We start from the raw sequence: 15,996 nt of genomic DNA on the forward strand, positions 1-15,996 counted from the left end.
AGCGTCTTTTAATTTCATGGCTGCAGTCACCATCTGCAGCGATTTTGGAGCCCAGAAAAATAAAGTCTGACACTGTTTCCACTGTTTCCCCATCTCCTTGCCATGAAGTGATGGGACTGGATGCCATGATCTTCATTTTCTGAATGTTGAGCTTTAAGCCAACTTTTTCACTCTCCACTTTCACTTTCATCAAGAGGCTTTTTAGTTCCTCTTTATTTTCTGCCATAAGGGCCTTACCAGACATCAAATCTGCCAGTGCCTTATCTTGGATTTCCCAGTCTCCAGAAATGCAAGAAATTAATGTCTAATGTTTTAAGCCACCAGGTCTGTAATGTTTTTGTTATAGCAGACCCAATGGAGTAAGACACAAACTTCACCTCCTGCACTGCTGTGTGTTTTTTTTTTAAATTTCATTTTATTTCCATGTGGAAGCACTGACAGAATTAAAAAGAGGCAGCATGTTCCACTTACTTTTCTGAAAGATCAAGTAACTAGACGAAGTCTTTCCCACCCAAAGTTGATTTAATAAACCTCACTCCAAACTCACCCTAAGCAAAAGATAAAAAAAAGGTTTGTGATGATCACTTAAAAAACAATTCCATGTGTGAGATGGTCCGTGTTTAGATTTCTGTGACTTCTGTGCTTGAGGTGCACTTCTCATCCTCTCTGCTCTCACCACTGTCTTCAGGCCTTTCTTCCTTCAAATGTGATTCAACACCAAGTGTGCAAATGGAAAAGGTAGTCAGTCTTGGTGCTGCAGGCTTAAAAGTGTTCGTCGCTCAGTCATGTCTGACTCTTTGCAACTCCAGGGACTTTAGCCCACCAGGCTCCTCTGTCCATGGAATTCTCCATGCAAGAATACTGGAGTGGTAGTCATTCCCTTCTCCAGGGGATCTTCCCTACCTAGTGATTGAACCTGGGTTTCCTGCATTGCAGACAGATTCTTTACCGTCTAAACTATAAGGGAAGCCCATGCTTAGGTGGCTGCCAATTTCAGTGGATGGATGGACATCTCTCAACTTTGTGATATTCCCCCTTGCATCATGGTCAGCCCATGGAGGAACACAGACTCCTAGGTTAAAATACAGACAAAACATAGGTATGTGCACGTTTATGGGTCTAAAATATCAGAAAGTAAATCCACTGCAGAGATTCACAAAATGAGGAAGAGGGAGTTGACAGTGAGGCTGTGGCTGTTTCACTTGACAGTAACAGTGCTGAACAGATCCCCGGCTAGGAGAGGGAGGGAGGTGGGGCAGTCAGAGAGTAAGCAGACATAATGAAAGAAATGGAACTCACCTGAAGCTGTGTCATTTTTTTCTGGTGATTGTGTAAGGCATTTTGAACTGCAAAATCTTTCCTTCACATTCTTCCAAATGTATTGGAATATAACTGGTGATTCTGAATACAAATAAGACCCCTTTCATCTCCACCCCCAACCCCAAAGTCATTGTACACACCCACAGCCCACAAAGTGCAAGGTCCTGTACTGCCCACTCTAAACTCCCTCCCTGTTGAATGGGAGCTCAAACTGCCATGTACAGTAGATTCACAGGTCTGTGCCTTTGCCGCCTCCTACTGCTTCTTTCCCTGAATTTATCATCCGTTCAGTGCTCCCTCTTTTCTGCCTGAACATGCACACTCCAAACAGAGAACTGTTCATTACGTGTGTGAAGTATCTCTTCCAGAATATCAAAGCAAGAGCGATAATGACAACTATCACCACCACAACAATGGCGACAGCCTTCTATTGCTGGTTTGTTCTTGGTATCCAAGACATCTCACATTTGAGTCTCCATTCTGAAGGCCATCCTTGGTTTCTTAAAAAGTCTAAATGGCTTAACTCTTGAGTTTTCTCTCCTCAATATAAGGAAATAGGAACATTCCTCCAGGATTCTCCGGTAGAGAAGAAAGGGGTCAAATCCTTTGCTATGCAGAGGAATCAGATTAATACCCATGGGAGCAAGCAAGGGAAGCAGTGCTTTGGGTTCCTTCTCTATGCCACGTACTGCCTGGTTTTTCAGATTCATGTTTCATTAAATCCTCATAGCAGCCACCTGGGCATGTATTACTACTCACCTTTTATAGAAAAGGCAACTGCAGCCTTGTGAGGTTAAATGCCTTGATCAAGGGCTCTAAGGAAGTGGTTGGGTTGGGATTAAATGCATAGGTATCCTTAGAGTTCTTATGGAAGTCTTTTTAGGGAATTTTCTTTGCTTCTGTAATATTGCCAGCTGTCACTCCTGGCTGTTGGGGTTATGGATAGCATCGTCAGCTTCATAATTTTCATTGGCAATTTGCTGCTTTTAATTTGTTCTAAGCAGGAACCCTACCTTCTTCCACTACTTTTCAAAGTGTGAGACAGACTGCCAGGGAGGCCTGGGGCTATTGCCCTGAGTCTGCTCCATCACTGGGCCTTTAAAGAAATCCAGGCCCCTCATCCACAGACACTGCGCAGCAAATACTCTTTACTCACTTGGTTCACCTAGCACTTCGCTCCCACTTGGCACCTCCAACAATTAGTCCCTATTAGAGTCTGCCTGGTATTTTTATCCCTTGCCTTCATCTCTTAACTCTTGGAATCCATTATAGGCTGAACTATTATTATTATTATTGTTATAACTTAACATAAGATCTATGCTCTTACCAAGTTTTCAAGTTCAATACACTATTGTTAATTATAGATGCAAAGAAGTACAGCAGACTTCTAGGACTTACTCAGTCCTAGTTATTTTGCATAACTGAAACCTAATACTTGTTGAATAGCAACCCTGTTCCCCTTCCTCCTTCTGGCAATTGCCATTCTGTCTTCTGCTTCATGTGTTTCACTCTTCTGGGTAACTCTGATAAATGGAATTATGTAGCGTTTGTCCTTCTGTGAATGACTTATTTCACTTAGCATAATGTATCATGTATATCCATGTTGTCACACACAGCAGAATTTCCTTCCTTTTTAAGGTTGTATAATATTCCATTATATCTGTGCACATGCATATATACATACACATGTCATATTTTTCATCTATTCATCCATCCATGGACATAGGTTGTTTCTATATCTTGCTTACTGTGACTAATGCTGCAGTGGATACTAGAGTGCAAATATCTCTTCGAGATCCTGATTTCAGCTCTTTTGGTAAATATCCAGAAATGGGATTGGGGGATCATATGGTAATTATATTTTTACCTTTCTGAGGCACTTTCTACGTTTTCCATAGTGGGTGTTCTAATTTACATTCCTACCAAGAGCACAAAAAGGTCCTGATTTCTTCTTATCTTTACCAGCACTTGTTATCTTCTGTTTTTTGGTAATAGCCATCCTAAGAGATGTGAGGTGATATGTCACTGAGGTTTTTGATTTGCATTTCCCTGATGATCAGTGATATTGAACACCTTTTCATGTACCTTTTGGCCATCTATATGTCTTCTTGGGAGAAATAAATGTTGGGTTTGGTGATGTGTGCACCCTCTTATCTGGCTTACTGTTTGCCTCTCAGCATGTAAATTCTCCGATACCACCTACCTCCAAAGCTTTGAAAAAGTAAGCGTTTTGCTCTCCTCTCGCCACTCCTCCCAAGGTGCACAGGTCTCCTACTCAGTGGCCCCGATCCTTAGATGTCCTGAGGTTCATGGGGGCAATCAGGAACCATATCTAATGTTTCTTCTCTTGGCTACTCAAGATCCAGTTGTTTTTTTTGCCTCTTAACTCTATCTGAACTCTGGAGACTTAAAGTTCTGTGAAGTTTGAGGTATTACTGTGTATAATTGTGGTTAGTTTGGGGGATGTAAAATATGCGTATTTGGTTGAACAATATAAGTACATTTGAAGCCTCAAAAGTATGTGCTCATGTGTGTTTATGTGTATGAACACCTTTTTTGGTGTCCTTTTTCTTTAATAACTAATGATTCCACAGAATAAATACTCAGTTTCTTGCAGTTTCTATCTTGATCTTGCCTGTGAACTAGATGATGGGACTCAGGAGCCTTGGCTGAACTTCTGGTTTTCTGTAACACCTGTCCTTCCTGGAGAGCAAGAGAGAGCTCATGAGGGTGAGTGTAACTCGAGGTGGGGGAGGGGAGAAGAGTGTTCTGAGGGGACCAATAAAAACGGAAGCTGGAGAACTTGAACTTGTATTTAATTTACTTTATTTTGCCCAGAGTGTAGGTAAAAATTACACCCTCTAGCCTAATTCCTTTGTCAGGTGAAGCAAGCACAAATGGATTTAATTTCTATTTTTGGATGTCGCTCTATCTTGGTAGCCCTTTTATCTGAATCCCTTGATCATCCAGAATAGTTTGGCAGTGCTGTATTTCAGGACAAAGTGAAGTGAAGAAGTGAAGTGAAGGTTGCTCAGTCATGTCTGACTCTTTGGGACCCCGTGGGCTATACAGTACACAGAATTCTCCAGGCCAGAATACTGGAGTGGGTAGCCTTTCCATTCTCCAGGGGATCTTCCCAACCCAAGGGATGGAACCCAGGTCTCCTGCATTGCAGGCAGATTCTTTACTAGCTGAGTCACAAGGGACACCCAAGAGTACTGGAGTGGGTAGCCTATCCCTTCTCCAGGGGATCTTCCTGACCCAGGAATCGAACTGGAGTTTCCTGCATTGCAGGTGGATCCTTTACCAGCTGAGCTACCAGGGAAGCTCCATGGCAATGCTTCGGAGTTATTCCCATGGCTCCCAGGGCAGCTTCCGGGAAACCAAAGTCTTTGGGTTCCGGGGGAGTATGGTTGCAAAGCTGAAACTTAAAGGAATTGGTGGGAGGGCACCACCAGGAGTGGAGCCTGTGGCTTAATTTGACTCAACACGGGAAACCTCACCCGGCCCAGACACAGACAGGACGAAGTGAGGAACAGATAAATAATTGATAAGTAATAAGATTCTGGTCTGAAGAAATAGGTGGCTATTTTTCAGCTCTAGGAAGAGAGAAAGGCTGCAGTCAAATATTTGCATTACTTGATGCAAATAGGAGGATTTATTTTCACCATATGCTTTCTCCTTGAACCACTCCCAGTAATAGATAAAAGGAACCACAGAGCTGCCCAAGTCGAGAGTAATGAGGCTCTCTTGAGTTGGTGCAAAGCAGAAAAACCATATGCAGAACCATTTAATTTTTGCTTTCCCTTTGCCAGGGAGAAAAAAGAAAAGGGGGGTGAATCAAAATCTCCTCAAAATCTGATTTGGCCTTTTCCAGTGAGATCATTGATCTTCTCTATCTAGTTTTGCCAGTTAAACACTAATAATGCACTTTCTAAGGCATGATCTGTGAGTGCAATTTATTTCAAAATTCAAGCCTTCCTTCTTAAGATTATTTGCTATAATAGATATACTGGAATAATATTGAGGATTAAATAAAAGAGGCACTTCAGAGAAAACAAATATACCAGCAGAGACTCCTCTGGAGAAACAATTTTTACTTGTCTCCTTGCACCCAAATTCAACCAATATTTTCTAGATGATTTCAGCTTCCAGAAATGAAAAGAACTAAAGGAAAAGTAACTGACCCATCAGTCATGGCTATAATTTATTGCATACACCAGACACTGGACTAGGCTCATTACACTCATGATTACCGTTAATGCTCATGATGACACCACTGACTGGCCATTATTATACCCATTGTAAAGACTGAGAATTTGGTTCTGAAGACTTCTGTGCTCACTTCTTCAAAGGACTTGGCTAAGCAACCTCAATTGTCAATGACTGGTTTTCTTCCTTTCTTATGATGGCTGATATCACTCCTCCTGTTCCAATGACTATCACTTTTTGTCAGTTGAACAATTGATTAATCAATAATGACTTCCTTTCTTCTCAGTCTAGGATTTCCTTGGAAAGCATCTCATAGAAGACAGCCCAGACTAGTAGGTAAGTGAGGTATCCCCTTCACAAGGGGTGTGCAGGTCAACAGAAGATGTGGACACACCTTTGCAGAGCAATGCTCAGCGATTCCTTGCAGCCTTTCCTGATACAGTCCACTCATAAGGCACTGCAGGTTCATTTGGCATTTCTGCATGATGTTTGTGCCATTCATTTAATCACCATGGAATTATTCTTCATTTGTTTGGGGGCTACATTATTCTTCTCACCTACCCTGTTGCCTTTTTAGCTTCGTATACATTTCCTGGGGTGCTTAGCTCTCAAAAAGAACACCATGGTGATTCTTTATTCAACATTAAAAAATTATTTATTCATTTGACTGCCCTGGGTCTTAGTTGTGGCACGTGGGATCTTTGAACTTTGTTGCAGCATGTGGGATCTAGTCCCCTGCTGCTGCTGCTGCTGCTAAGTCACTTCAGTCCTGTCCGACCCTGTGCGACCCCAGGGACGGCAGCCCACCAGGCTCCCCTGTCCCTGAGATTCTCCAGGCAAGAACACTGGAGTGGGTTGCCATTTCCTTCTCCAATGTATGAAAGTGAAAAGTGAAAGTGATTCGTGTCTGACTCTTAGCGACCCCATAGACTGCAGCCTGCCAGGCTCCTCTGTCCATGGGATTTTCCAGGCAAGAGTACTGGAGTGGGGTGCCATTGCTAGTCCCCTGACTAGGGATCAAATCCCAGGCCCCCTGAATTGGAAGCTAGGAGTCTTAGCCACTGAACTACCAGGGAAGTCCCTATTCAACATTATTTTTAAACTTGTTCTATGTGTGAGCCATAATAGACAACAATGAAACTAAAAAAGTAAATTAAGGTATACTCTCTGTCAATGAGGAGCTCACATTTCAATGCAGGAGATAAATGTCTAAATAGCCATTTAGATACAATATGGCAATTGTAAGGATGAGAGAGTAATTCAGATGGAGAGTTAAACCTACTTGGCAGATCAGGGAAGACTTCCTGGAGGAGTTGCTTGGGTTGAATCTCAGTTTAGGTTAGGTAGGATTAACAAGATAAAGGACTGAGAGTAGAAGGAATGACAAGCAAGAACATGGTGTATGTGGAGAACCGCAAGCTTGATGTGAATGAAAGTGGAAGTGTTAGTCGCTCAGTTGTGTCCACCTCTTTGCAACCCGATGAACTGTGTAGCCTGCCAGGCTCCTCTGTCCATGGAATTCTCCAGGCAAGAATACTGGAGTGGGTAGCTATTCCCTTCTCCAGGTGATCTTCCCAAACCAGGGATCAAACCTGAGTCTCTTGCATTGCAGGTAGATTCTTTACCATCTGAGCCACCAGAAGTACACATTGAAATGTAGGGGGTTTCGAGAGATGAGACCAGTAAATGAACCATCATCTTAAAGGACTTGCACTGTGGTTATGGGGAAACTGAATTGTTTTAAGCTGTAGACTTCAGTGTTCATAGGTGCAGTCAGATAGAAAGCCCAGTGGGTGTGAAAACTGGTAATTTATTCCTGTTTTCTTATTTAACCTACAGACAGACTCTGCAAAAGATCAAAGAGAAGTGCATTGTTGCTGCATGATCACTTTCCCAGCCACACTTCCTCTCTAGCACTGGTCTTGTGAATTGATGGCTTCTTTACTCACAAAGGAAGAGATGGATCAGGATGTCGGAAGAAACAGAGAAAAGTAGGTGGCTTACGATCTATTAAGAGATTAAAACCAAGAGGCTTGATCATTTCTGGCTTGAGCAACAGGGTGGTTTCTGTGATGTAAGAAGAACTGACTCTCTAGAGTCATGAAGATCAAGGATCATACTCCAGCTCCAACATTTAAGTTTGGGAAAGGTACCACCACCTGTCTGAGCCTTGACTTACCCTTCTGTTAGAACAGGTAATCATGTACAACTGATGGAGCTTTGGTGAGGCTGCTTCCAAAAGAGTGACTGGCAATGGTAGGGGCTCAGTGAGTGTGAATTATTTCCCTCCATAAATATCAGATGTTTCATTGGTCTCTGAACTAAAGAAGTTTCATTTTCTCCCAATATTATGTGGGGTGGAGCAGGGAGTTAGCCCTGGCAGTGATGCAGTTCAATGACTCCTAGCTTCGAGTATGTGTGAGGCTCTGTGCTAGGAGCTTGTGCCCTCTAAACAAAGTTTGATTCTTATATTTACTCTGAACGCAGGTGCACAGTTTTATAAATGAGGAAACTGGGCCCTCAGAGATTGGATGGCTTGCCTGTGATCCTGTGGATAGAAATGTTCAAATCCAGGATCTTGTCAAAATTATCCTTTCCACTACTCCAAGCTTCCTACTACATACCAAGAATTTTGCTGGGCACTAGGGAACTGCAGAGTTCAATAAGACATAGTGTCACTTCCTGAGAAGTTTATGGATTAATAAGATAAGGGTGACTGATATTTTTAGGGTTCTTAGAAAATAGTGTGCATATACAGAGAGAGGTGTGCTCAAAATGCTACGGGAGCCAAGGGAGGAGGGGCAGCTAAGGGATGCAGGACCCTCTGTGAGACTTTGGTTTCCTTGGAGTCCATTGTCTGTAGTTTGGAGACCAGATGCTAACCATTAGGTGAAGCCTCAGGGCCAATTCCATAGAATTGCTTCTGTGGCAGAAACATTGGCCCCATCTACAAAGATTTCCTCTCTGTGTCCTCCTGGTCTGCGGGTAAGCTTACTTGGAAGATTTGTGCCTCATTGAGAAAGGCACGGCTCTGTGTGGTTTCCATCCATCTGCTTGGTCTTCAAGATGAGTTTTCTTTTGAATGGGGAGAGAAGCCCATTTCCTTGCCACCTGTCAGTGTTTAGTGTGCCACTGTGGCTTATTACTGTCGCTGTCTGCTGCCAAAGAGAAGTGTGCACACTTTGAGTAGCAGCTCATAAAAGTTAATATTCGGGGAAAGGAGGCCAAGCTGAGAATCGAAGTGGAAACATTTACTGTCAGTGCAATTACAATCCTTGTTCTCAAGCCTCATTCTCTGATGTCCAGCAGGGCTACCACTTCCCATCCATCTGTATTCTTCATCCTCTTCTTCATGCCATATCTACTGGGCTTGAATTCTGCCTCATTGCATCACTCAAAATCATTGCTGAGCAGGGTTACCAACTACTGAGGAACCATTGACAACATGTTGTCAACTGTTATCTCAGGTATTGACCAGGTTGTAAGTGGGGGCCGTCTGATGTTTAGGGAGACAACAGACAATCAATTTTCTGCTGTGAAAAAGGAATGACTTCAGTCTGGTTCACTTTAGTTTAGTTCATTCCCATGAGTCTTTCTTGAATACCACCAAAGACTACAGAGAAGAATGACATGGTCCCTGGCTCAAGGAACTAACAAGGGGTTCCACGCGCGTGCGCGCGTGCGTGCGCGCGTGCGTGTGTGTGTGTGTGTGTGCACATGTGTCTGTGATGGAATGAACAAATACATATGAGATGGGACATGTCCTATATTGGGAAGAAGTGCAGGGTGATGAGAAGCCCAGGAGAGGGATATAGATGCTTCACTATTGGCATGGGGCCAGGGGTTGGAAAGGGGTAATGGGCATGGGATTTGCATTTAGGGGGAAAATTACCCTGATTGCAGTGTGGAGGACTAGTCAGAGCTGTTCTAAAATAGAAGGCTACTGTAGCAGTCCAAGGAAGAGATGGATCAGGATGTTGGTGCAGGCAGAGAAAAGTAGGTGGTTCAAGAACTGTTGAGAGGTTAAAACTGGTAGACTTGGTCACCCATTACTATGGTGAGTGAGGGTGAGGCACGTGTCAGGATCACACCAACACTTCTGGTTTGAGTGACAGGGTAGTGATGCTCCTGAATTAGATCTGATTCCTGGAAGAGATCAGATTGGGGGGATCGGAGAGGAAGAGCAAAATTCTGGTCCTTTGAGTGTGAGAAGCTTTGGGATCATTCAAGGGAAGGTGCTAATTAGGAAGTTTTACACATAAATCTGGAACTGAAAAGACAGGTCTGGACTGGTTTTCTAAATGTGTGAGTCATCTTGGTTTTGGTGGTAAGTGAAGCTGTGGACATAGAAGATGGAGTTTTTTATTTTTAAAAATTGAAGTATCGTTAATTTACAATGTTTTGTTAGTTTTAGGTGTGCAGGAAAGCAAATCAGTTTTTATGTGTGTATGTATGTGTATATATATATATATATATATACACACACACACAAAACTTGTTGGCTATCTATTTTATATATAGTACTGTGTATATGTTAATCCCAAGCTCCTAATTAATCTCCCACCCCCTTTCCACTTTGGTAACAGTAAGTTTATTTCCTGTCTCTGTGAATCTATTTCTGTTTTGTAATTAAGCTCACTTGTATAATTTTTTTTTAGATTTCACATATGTATGTGCTCAGTCGCTAAATCGGTCTGACTCTTTGCAACTCCATGGACCGTAGCCTGCCAGGCTCCTCTGTCCATGGGATTTTCCAGGCAAGAATACTAGAGTGGGTTGCCATTTCCTCCTCCAGGGGATCTTCCTGACCCAGGGATTGAAACCACATCACCTGCATTGGCAGGTGGGTTCGTTACCACTGGGCCACCAGGGAAGCCTGTCACATATAAGTGATATCACATAATGTCTTTATCTGACTTAATTCACTTAGTATGATCATTTCTAGGGCCGTTCATGTTGCTGTAAATGATATTATTTCATTCTTTTTTATGGCTTAGTATTCCATTATATATATATATGTTTAAAATGGCATATATGTGTATACATATATATATTATGTGGTATGTATATGTATGTACCACATGGTATTCATCCATCATCTGTCAATGGACATTTAGTGTATTTCCACATCTTATCTATGTAAATGGTGCTACCATGAACATTGTGGTATTATGCATCTTTTCAAACTATAGTTTTGTCCAAACATGGAATTGCTGGATCATATGGCAACACTGTTTTTAATTTTTTGAGGAATCTCCACTGTTTTCCATACTGATTATACCAATTTACATTCCCACCAACAGTGTAAGAAGGTTCCCTTTCACCATATCCTCTACAGCATTTGTTATTTGTAGATTTCAGCCTGTTCAATCATGACCATTCTGACTGGTGTGAGGTGGTATCTCACTGCAGCTTTGGTTTCCATTTCCCTAATAATTAGAAATATTGAGAATCTTTTCATTTGCCTGTTGGCCACCTGCATGGAAGACAGTATTAATTAAGAAAAGAAGGACTGACTGGGACTGGGTTTTGAACAATTCTGCTACATACAGGCTGGAGGAAGAGGATAACCCACAAATGAGATGGAGGTGGTAGGGCTAGAGAGGAAGAAAGAGCAGCAACAGGTTGTTAGATCATAAAAACCCAAGGGAAAGTATTTTGTGAAGAAGAAGGGTTAACAGAGTCAAAGGCTATTGAAAAACCAATTGAGATGAGACCTAGAACAGATGCACTGGATGTGGCTGCATGGACTTCCCTGGAGATATCAGCCAGAGCTATTTGCGTGGAATGTCAGCCTCAGATCCAGATCAGAGGGGCTATGGAGTGTGTGGTGGAGAAGGGGCAGTGGTGAAGACACTTTAGTGTTTGAGAGGAGGGGGATGAGTAGCAGCATATCTGGGCTAGTACTGACGGCAGGCAAAGGCATCAAAGCAGGGAAGTACAAGAGAGAGGTTTCAAAAGTTAGGAAAAAAAATATGATAGCAAAAGATTCCACAGGTGGTAGGTGGCTGTGGGATCCAAAGATCAGATGAAGGAATGATTGTGTCAGCTTCTTTCCTTTCCTAGTGAAGGATGGTGGGGTGGATGCTCTTGCAGGAAGAAGATCTGTGTGCCTGGTTGGAAGACTCTCCTGTCTGATAGCATTTATTCTCTCTGTGAAATAGGAGGTAACATCACCTGATGAGAGAAAAGAATGTGGGTATGTGACAAAGGCAGAGCTTCAGAAGAGTGGATGGATTTTATAAACAAATACTATGGAGAGTGACAAGGAATGATGTAGGGTATGTTTGACATACCCTACCTGACAAGGACGATGCAGTACATTTGCTTGGCAGGATGTGGGCTCACTTGAGGTTGGGGATCAAGACTGTGTAATGGATCTGAGATGCTCCGGTTGGCTTTTCCTGCTTAGACAGAGGCATGGAGATGGCACCCAGTTGGGTTTTTCTAGGCTTGGGTTTTGTCTGGTTGGTGAAAACAAAGGGCAGCAGATGGGCCAGGTAGCCTAGGGCATGGGCAAAAATGTCATGGAAATCATAGACCATGGGGACCAATATATGTAGAAAAGAGAGGCCTGATGACCTGGGGAGGAACCTGAATTCTGATTCAAGAACTGCCAGAGTGAGTGTGGTCCAGCAAGATGAAAAGTGTATCAGATGGTGGCTGAAGGGGTGAGAAGGAGGGGAAGGAAGACCATTGGAGATGAGTAGGTCAAAGGACTGATTTCTAAGAGGCCATCTGCAGGATCATTCATGTGGATTTGGACATCAACAGATGTGGCAGAACCTGGGTGAAGATAATAACATGCACTAACCTTCAATGGATGAAGAGAAATGACTTACAGATAAGAGCAGCTAAAAGTGGGAGGAAGACAGACCCTTTGGTAGTAATTCAGAAAAACTTTCATTAAATGGCCCTAACCTAACCCTTCCTTTGGAGGGCGTCAGTACATCCTTGTAAGTATCCTGAAAGCATCTATTCACAATTCCTTCAGCATCTACGGACTGTCAATCATTTAGCATTGTTGAGCGTCCTTTCTTTGCCAGGCACATTGCTAGAAACTGGGGTGACAGGTAAATGAGACACATTTCCCAGGGATCAAACTCTTCAGTAGAAGACACAGATGCAAAGACAGGAAACTGCAATGCCATATATTGTGCTATTTCTGAAAGAGAGGAACACTTTTCATCATGGCCCAGAGGGAATGAGGAATGGATTCTTATTGGAGATGGTGAACAAGGTGTCCCAGAAGAGAGATTTGTTTAGACTGAAAACTGGAGAGTCCAGAAGTCCAATATCAAGGTACTGAGTGGGTTGGTTCCTTCTGGGGACAGTGAGAATCCATTCCATGCCTTGCTCCCAGCTTCAGCTAATTTCTGCAATTCTTGGCTTTCCTTGGTTTGCATGTAAGCCGAGTCGCTTCAGTCATGTCGGACTCTGCAAACCCATGGACTATAGCCTGCTAGGCTCCTCTGTCCATGGGACTCTCCAGGCAAGAATACTGGAGTGGATTGCTGTGCCCTCATCCAGGGGATCTTCCTGACCCAGGGATTGAACCCTCATTTCTTATGTCTCTTGCATTGGCAGGCGGGTCCTTTACTGCTAGCTTCACTTGGGAAGCCCTTCCGTGGTTTATGGCTCTTATCTCTGCCTCTGTCTTCATGTTGCCTACTCTCTTCTATCACTCACCCTAAATCCAAGACTATATCATCTAGAAATCTTCAATTTTATCTGCAAAAGCTCTACTGCTAAATAAGACCAAACTCATAGGTCCGCAGGCTAGGACTTGAATATAACTTTTTAAAGTTCACTATTCAACCTCTTATACCCTCCCTGTAATTGGCATAAGTTTATCCCCATGGTCTGATACCTGGATGTCTTTCCTTTTTTCTCAGCACCCAAGTCCTTCCGTATAACTTGCCTGGTGTCTGGTTCAGAGGGTAAAGCATCTGCCTACAATGTGGGAGACCTGGGTTCGATCCCTATGTCAGGAAGATCCCCTGGAGAAGGAAATGGCAACCCACTCCAGTACTCTTGCCATGGAAAATCCCATGGACTGAAAAGCCTGGTACGCTACAGTCCACGGGGTCTCAAAGAGTCAGACACGACTGAGCGACTTCACTTCCTTCTTCAGCTTGTATGGTCCTGGGACCTCCCCCGCCCCTTTTTTTATTGTAATCTCCCCCCAAAAGTTTGAAAACCTGCTCCTGAACCATGTGTTGTCCCATGCTGATTGGCTGCTTGACACTGTTTCCTGGCCGTTGAAGATCTTCTGCCCTAAGGTGGCCACTGGCCTGTGCCTATCTCTCTCCACATGGTCAAAGGCACTCTGTCAAATGCTCCAGCATCTTACCCTGTACATCAGACCCCCTCCAGACTCCATTTTCTCCCATCACCCACAGCCTGCTTGCTGGGGCCTGGGGCTTATATTCTTGATCCTGGGTCTAGGAACCTGGCTTCCTGCCTCTTTGACCAATCACTTCTCACTCTTCTCCCTCTTTGTGATGTCTTGATTTTTGATTCTGGCTGTGACATTTGCATCTTGCTGCAGCTCTAGCCTAACCCCATCCCAGTCCTGGATCCTAGAACCCTTCTGACCCAGCCCATTGTCTTGAGTGTATACCTATGTACAAATGAGATAGAACTTATCCCTGACCTGCTGTGTTTTCTTTCGCAGGTCTCAGGTCCTTCTGGTTCCCGCTGTCTGATCATGTCACCAGAAAAGGCCTCAGGAGAATGAGGACAACACAGGTCTCACTTTCTGAAGATCCAACAAGGTGATTGCCTTGTCCTTGCAGAGTTCACTAGGCCTGTGCTGTCCCATGTCAGTATGTGCAGGTTTCAATTTCATTGCCCCTACTTACTAAATGGCCTTCCCAGGTGTTGCTAGTGGTAAAGAACTTGCTTGCCAATACAGGAGACATAAGAGATGTGGGTTTGATCCCTGGGCCAGGAAGATCTGCTGGAGGAGGGCATGGCAACCCAGTCCAGGATTCTTGCCTGGAGAATCCCATGGACAGAGGAGCCTGGTGGGCTATAGTCCATAGGATCACAAAGAGCTGGACATGACTGAAGCGACTTATCACTCATGCACTTACTAGATGTTTGACTTTAGGAGGGTGAATTGTCTCCTCTGCTTTAGCCTCATCTGTAAAATGGGGACAATAATAGAACTTTCTCTAGAGCTCTGTTTATATAGAAGTGTCTCTATAGCAGAGACATTACTTTACCAACAAAGGTCTGTCTAGTCAAGGCTATGGTTTTTCCAGTGGTCATGTATGGATGTGAGAGATGGACTATAAGGAAAGCTGAGCACTGAAGAAGTGATGCTTTTGAACTGTGGTGTTGAAGAAGACTCTTGAGAGTCCCTTGGACTGCAAGGAGATCCAACCAGCCCATCCTAAAGGAAATGAGTCCTGAATATTCATTGGAAGGATGGATGCTGAAGCTGAAACTCCAATACTTTGGCCACCTCATGTGAAGAACTGACTCTTTGGAAAAGACCCTGATGCTGGGAAAGATTGAAGGTGGGAGGAGAAGGGGATGACAGAGGATGAGATGGTTGGATGGCATCACTGATGCAATGGACATGAATTTGTATAGCCTCCAGGGGTTGGTGATGGACAGCTTGGCGTGCTGAAGTCCATGGGGTCACAAAGAGTCAGACATGACTGAATGACTGAACTGAACTGATAGGTCTGTTGGTTTGAGATTTGGCCTGATGAGGGTCAGGATAAGACATGACTCCTGGGAAGATTATAACTGTATGTTTTGCAGGGATGACACCCCTGTGGACATTAACTTGAATACCATATGGGGTCTCCTAAGTGTGGACTTAGGTAAAATTACCGTCAGACCACATAACTGGATAAACCAGGACTCGCTTGTGAAAGTGATTTGTTCTCTATTAGTCACATCAGAAAACTTGAGACACTTCCTGTTCTTCTTTGTACCTTGACTGCTTGGAAACTCATAGCTAAATTTGTGCCCTCTCTCTAGCATGTGGATGGAGCCATGTGGTCTGTTTCCCTTGCACTCTTTCTTTGACTGTGTTACTTTCATTTTGGTAATAGATATCTTTGGAATTGCAGCCCAGCTCATACTAGCTTCTCCTCCTCACAGCTAGTGGTAGATTCCAGGTTGTTACAGTAGTTCCCCTATATGCAAATGAGTTCTGTTCTGAGAGTGCTTTCGTAAGTCCAATGTGTTCGTAAGTTCAACAGAGTTAGCCTAGGTACCCAACTAACACAATCGGCAATTAGTACTGTATTGTAATAGGTTTATAATACTTTCCACACAGATAATATGTAAAAAACATGCACACAAAAATAAAAAAACATTTTTAATCTTATAGTGCAGTACCTTGAAAATTACAGTAATACAGTACAACAGCTGGTGCTTCTTAACAATGCCAGCTACATCGCTGCTGCTTTTATGTTTGCTTCCAGACATCCTGCGCTTGAA

The sequence above is a fragment of the Bison bison genome, unplaced genomic scaffold (assembly GCF_000754665.1).
Source record: "Bison bison bison isolate TAMUID 2011002044 unplaced genomic scaffold, Bison_UMD1.0 scf7180017864471, whole genome shotgun sequence".
NCBI lineage: Eukaryota > Metazoa > Chordata > Mammalia > Artiodactyla > Bovidae > Bison > Bison bison.